This window comes from Pseudopodoces humilis, chromosome 23, assembly GCF_049639895.1.
Source record: "Pseudopodoces humilis isolate 2021_Gansu_Grassland_sample_001 chromosome 23, ASM4963989v1, whole genome shotgun sequence".
NCBI lineage: Eukaryota > Metazoa > Chordata > Aves > Passeriformes > Paridae > Pseudopodoces > Pseudopodoces humilis.
This window is the reverse complement of record NC_142222.1, coordinates 9099765-9106294: the sequence shown is the minus strand read 5'-3', so window position 1 is coordinate 9106294 and position 6530 is coordinate 9099765.

Sequence of the window (6530 nt, the reverse complement as noted above, 5' to 3'; positions counted from 1 at the left end):
AGGAAATCAAAGCTGTCTGACAAAACACAGGTGAAGAAATAAACCCCCAAAGGCTTTCCCTGCTACCCCAGCACCTCGCTTTAAGGTTCCAAGTGTGAAACTGCAGAGGTTATCGGGGAAGAGACAGCAAGGTGAATGTGGGTGACAAAAATTTCAAAAGAGGGAGAGGATTTTTTAGGGGGATTCCTTCCCTTCTCAAAGGGGGAGTGGAAAACAAAAAACCAAGTTGTTTTTCTTTCTTTAGCCGAGGCTAAAGGGGCAGAGGATCCACCCGAGCCTCAAAGCCGCCCAAACACCCCAAAAAAGTCGATTTTCCAGCCCTTTATCTCCCTCTAGTGCCGCTGCTCCGCCTTGGGCAGGGATTTCCCTCTCCCACACCGCCCTCTGCAGCTCCAGCCCGGCAGCCCAGGAGAAAAAAACAAAATAAGTTTTATTATTTTATTTTACTCTGATGCAGAGAGCCCCTCCTTATATTAGCGGGGGATCCTTCCCGTCAGGACTGTTATAGATACATATTCTATTAATGCTTTAATATTTATATTTAATATAGTTAATATATATATAGTTAATATAATTAATGTATAAAATACTATATATTATGTAATATACAATAATTATATATTATAATAATTAATCATTTTTATTTTAAAATAATATTTAATATTGATTTTCACGAATATGAAAATGAATGTTATATGTATAATGTTGGGAAACTTTGATGTATTAATATAGTTTCTTTTACTTCTGTTAGTGAAAAAAACTTAGAAATGGTGTAATGAATATATATGGGTAAACCATATAAACTAAAATAAGAAACTATATAAACTAAAATATATGTATATATATTTTATGTATATATTTACATATATATTTTTATAATATAAATAAATAAAAATAATTAAATATATATATTTAAATATATATTTATAAATATATAAATATAATTTAGAAATTTAGAAATTTATATTTATTTATTAATAAATAAATAAATAAATATATATATATATATATATATATATTTTAGGCTGTAGCATGTTATTAAAGCAAAGACTGCTTTAGTTCATATAACCCAGAGACTGAAAGGAGTCAGAAACCCCCCTGCATTCTCAGATTATTTTATCCAGATGAAGACAGCGGTGACTGGAGCTCCGAGAGAGGAATTTATTGAACCTCTGTTATTGGGAGTGTGAGACTGAGCAGAGCCAAGATTGGGAGGGGGCAGTTGAAGCTGAACAAGGAACATCTAAACCTTAAGAGGGATGTTTGGATAATGCATGAGCATTTATGAATATGCACCAGATTTCTGTATTTAAGGGACAATCCTTTACTGTAAGGTGTGCTCTTGGCTGAGGCACCCGGCCCTATTTGTTCATTTGGCTTGATCTCTGTCTCCTAATTGTCCTTTTACTAAACTTTTTAAATGTTACATGAAACAAAAAGCGAACCTCGTTTTTCACAGGGCAGGGCAGAGCCAGGTTGTTGCTCACACACACACAGGACGCACAGGCCTGGCTGCCCCAGCACCAGCACAGGGTCTCTCGTGTGCATCTGACAAGAATCTCCCCTTTTCTTCTACGAAAATACCAGATTCAGGTGGTACCAAATCGCAATAAAGATGCTCCAGCAGTTCCTGCAAGCACATCAGCAGATTTTGGTCTGGTGTGGGACAGGTGCCCACACAGGCACCACCACCTGCCTGCCTTGGCTGTGTTTTGTTCAAGGAATTCTTCAAAGGCACAGATGAGCCCATTGCTGTGGCAGGCAGCGATGCATTCGCTGCTGCAGAGCTCCAGATGCTCTGGAAGCCACAGCAATAGAGGTAAGTGGAAAATGAGTCATTTAAAAGCATAATGACAATCATAGCATGACTCTGCTGAAGCGAGCCCAGCGACAACGCTGCGAGGTGGATGAGATGTGTTTGCTGGGGCTGCCAGCCACAGAGCCACAGAGCCACAGAGCCACAGAACCACAGAACCACAGAAACACAGAGCCACAGAGCCACAGAACCACAGAACCACAGAGCCACAGAGCCACAGAACCACAGAGCCACAGAACCACAGAGCCACAGAGCCACAGAACCACAGAGCCACAGAAACACAGAACCACAGAGCCACAGAGCCACAGAACCACAGAAACACAGAAACACAGAAACACAGAGCCACAGAGCCACAGAACCACAGAAACACAGAGCCACAGAGCCACAGAGCCACAGAACCACAGAGCCACAGAGCCACAGAGCCACAGAGCCACAGAGCCACAGAAACACAGAACCACAGAACCACAGAGCCACAGAGCCACAGAACCACAGAACCACAGAGCCACAGAACCACAGAACCACAGAGCCACAGAACCACAGAACCACAGAACCACAGAACCACAGAACCACAGAACCACAGAGCCACAGAACCACAGAAGCACAGAACCACAGAACCACAGAGCCACAGAGCCACAGAACCACAGAGCCACAGAGCCACAGAAACACAGAAACACAGAACCACAGAACCACAGAGCCACAGAACCACAGAAACACAGAACCACAGAAACACAGAACCACAGAACCACAGAGCCACAGAGCCACAGAACCACAGAGCCACAGAACCACAGAGCCACAGAAACACAGAACCACAGAGCCACAGAGCCACAGAGCCACAGAAACACAGAACCACAGAGCCACAGAACCACAGAGCCACAGAGCCACAGAAACACAGAAACACAGAAGCACAGAGCCACAGAAACACAGAACCACAGAAACACAGAACCACAGAGCCACAGAGCCACAGAGCCACAGAGCCACAGAGCCACAGAACCACAGAGACACAGAACCACAGAACCACAGAGCCACAGAGACACAGAACCACAGAAACACAGAAGCACAGAAGCACAGAAGCACAGAAACACAGAAACACAGAAACACAGAAACACAGAACCACAGAACCACAGAACCTCCTGGGCTGGAAAAGCCCTCTGAGATCACAGAGTCCAAGCTATGACCTGACAGTTACCCAGAGCATGGCACTGAGTGCCACATCCAGTCCTTTTTAACTCTTCCAGGGCTGCTGACCCTACCAGCCCTGGCCAGGCTGTCCCAGTGCCCAAACACTTTCTGTGAGGTTCTGCCTTGGGGGCAGCTGCTGCTACCAGGAGCCCCAGTACCGGGGTGCTGAGGTGTCCCTGCCCTCTCTGGGGTGTGCAGGTCCCATCTCCTGAGCACAGTTCTGCTCCTCACTGCAGTTCTGATCATGGGAAACGCTGTTCTCACCTGTGCCCCAGGTGAGCAGTGCAGGCTCTGGCTGGGAGCTCTGAGCTCAGGAAATGCTGTTCTCACCTCTCACCTGTGCCCCAGGTGAGCAGTGCAGGCTCTGGCTGGGAGCTCTGAGCTCAGCTCTCAGAGCAGTGCCCTGGCACCAGGGCTGGCTCCTCTCACACACAGCCGGGACCTGGGGACAGAGCCACGGCCAGCACCTGCTGTGGGCGGTGTGGGGAGGGGGAGGAAGGCTCCACCAGCCTCCTCCTCTGGCCACACAGCAAGCAGAGCCGTGTGGGCCATGCTCTGCTGCTCCTCAGCATCCCCAGAGACAGGAGAGCAGAGCCATGAAGGGCTCTCCTCTCATGTGGCAAGGGCAGCAAGGGGAGAAGGGAAAAGCCAGGGCCAAGCTTTCTGCTGGTACAATGCAGACAGCTCTGGTGATTTTCAATAAACCATTTTCATCTATGCCCTTAGAAAACCTGGAAATAATTTCTTTCCCTGTCTCCAAATGAAACAGTTCTCTTGCTTAGCCCTTGGATACTTTCAAAAGCCAGGTAATGGGAGAATCAGACAGATGTGCTGGGACTTTGAGGAGGTCACAGAACAGAACCATAAAATCTCCAGAGCTGGAAGGGACCCACAAGGATCATTGATCAAGTCCTTGAGCTGACACACACAAACTCATTCTCTCTCTACTGTTTGCTATGGAGAAGCATCTTTTATTCCCTCACCACAAGCAATGTGCTTTGCTCTGTGGCACCATGCAATTTAAACTCTCCAAAAGGCTGAATGCTCTGGGTGCAGACCCCTCCTGGTCCCTGCTATGAAATGTGTCAGAGCAAGGTCACTCCCAGAAAGCCCCTGCTGGGATTTCTGTCTCACACAACACCAGAGCTCCTCACGGAGCAGACTCATAAAAATCATTTACAGCCACATTCACCTTGCCCACCACAGCAGAGCCCTCCCACCTTTCAGCACAGCCTGCACACCTTCCAGGCTCTCTTTAACCACCCTCTTGTGGTGCTGCTGCAGAACAACATCTTCTTCTAACGGGCTAAAATAAATCCAGTTCTGCTTCACTGTTCCAGGATTAATGGAGACAAAACTTTTCTTTTGGCTGGCAATAACGGGACGTTGTTTGATACCCTCCCCCTTTTTTTTTTTTTTTAAATCAAATGAACTCCAAACACATAATTGTAACCCCAAATACACTGAGGCCCCAAAACAAGGACTACTGAAAATCCTTAGTAGTTTATACTTGCATTTTGAGCTGTCTGTAAAAGAAAAAAAAAAAAAAGTAATGGAATTTTTGCTGCATAAAACAAACCCCCACAACAACACTGATTCAATGGAAACTATTAAAGGGCTTTGAAGAGGCAAAGCAAAAGATACATTTAATAAACATATTGTGTATGTGACACCTTTATGCAATGAGCTGATTCAATTCTTGCTTAATTATCTTGTCTTGAAACAAAGATGATTGAACTGGGGGTGGATGGCTCAGGTCCTAGGGCTAAATTCAAATTTTTCAGTAGAGAAACACATAAATTCAACCAAGAAAAATGCTGCTTTCAGAGTGAATTTCAGTGCTGAGCAATATAATGATCAAAGAAGCCACATTAAGTGGTAAAATACAGCAAATCTGCCCTTTAACCAGAATGACCACAGCCCTTACCAGCTTGGGTCAATAACTGAGCTACTTATCAATAAACAAGCAATACCCATTCCTTCACAGGTAAGTTCAGAAGCCTGAGATGGCACCAATTGTTGATACTGAAGGTTAAAAGTACTTCCTAAAGCAGAAAGATCAACCCAGAAGTTCCTCATCCCCTGCCCCCCTTGGCTCTGCAACCTGCCAGGTTCAGATTTTGTTCTGTTCTCCCAACTCTGGCAGTGACCAAATCTCCCTGGGTCACTCCTGGTGTCACCCAGGCACTTTTTGCCTGGCTTTATGCTGGTGACTTTGGGGCTGCCAGCAGCAGTTCCCCGTTTATAAAACGGGGATAATGCTGAAGTCTGTGTTCCCAGACGGGCAGAGGAAACATCAGATGGAAGCAGAATGGATGTGTGAGGTTGTAGGGTGGCAGCAGGATTTTGTACTCTGCTCCTTCCCTGGCACTGCACTGCCGGCACACGAGCGTTTGGATGTTTGGCAGTACCTGCTGCTGAACGCAGCCCCACCGAGGGCAAATCAGGAGGGGGATGTGTTTTATGATCAGGAAATATCTTTGTGCTAGCATGAGCTCAGGCACAAGATACCAGTGGAAAAAGAAAGGGTTGTGAGCCCAACAGATGGCAGCTGGAACTTCCACCCTGCCCACGGGCACCAGCAGTCCAAGCCCTGGCAGCTGCAGGCAGGGCACAGGAAGAACAGTCAGTCCTCACCAGCAGCTCTGCCTCTCCTCAGACAGCAGAAATGTGGAGTTTTTATACAGGTTTCCACGGCTAATTCACCGAAACCTTCAGTTTTAGTATGACTGAAAGAATTATTGAAAAGCAGAAAACCAGGCTGGAGCTAAGGCTTAGTAAAGAAAACCAAAGATCAAAACATAGGAAGTTAAAAAAGAAGGGACCAAGCACGACATAAAATGAAGAAGGTAATGGGAAACAAGTGTTAGGGCTGTTCTCCAAGATCCCTTTCCTATCCCCTGATTTTGGCACCTCAGCTGCTGATAGGAAGCTGCTAAGTGGAAAATTAGTTGGAATTTGGGAAGGTGGGACTTGGAAACCTAAAGCAAAGTCCTGGCTGCTATAAGCACACTGAGGGTTTTCTACGATCAGAATTTCACACAACCTACAGAATGAATACCCTCATGACTCATTTCATTCCCACAGATGGTGTCTGGCATGGTCTTTAACAGACATTAATTTCTCAAATACAAGTGAACTCAGAAATAGAAGATTTAAGACAAATGTCCTGAATGTAAAACCCTTCAAGAAACTCCAAATTGTCTATACCTGCAAGCTAATATCCCTGTATCAAACTTCTGAAAAGCACTGAATGCACCTGAAGAAGTTTAAAAGCATTAAAAATCTTGTTTAATCTCTTCCTACACCTTTCAGGCATATTCCTCTGAGCATCACCAGCACAAGAAGACTCGACACGTGGATCTTCAAAGGCGAGGAGCACTTAAATTGGATTGAACTCAAAGGGACTGAAATGCCTCGATGCTTTCTGGGACTCTGGCAGTGAGGGTTCATTGGCTTAATTGGGAATTAAGGACCATCAAGAAGAGTTTGCTCAGCACCTGGGAGGACAAGGATCATAGTCTGGACAATCAAG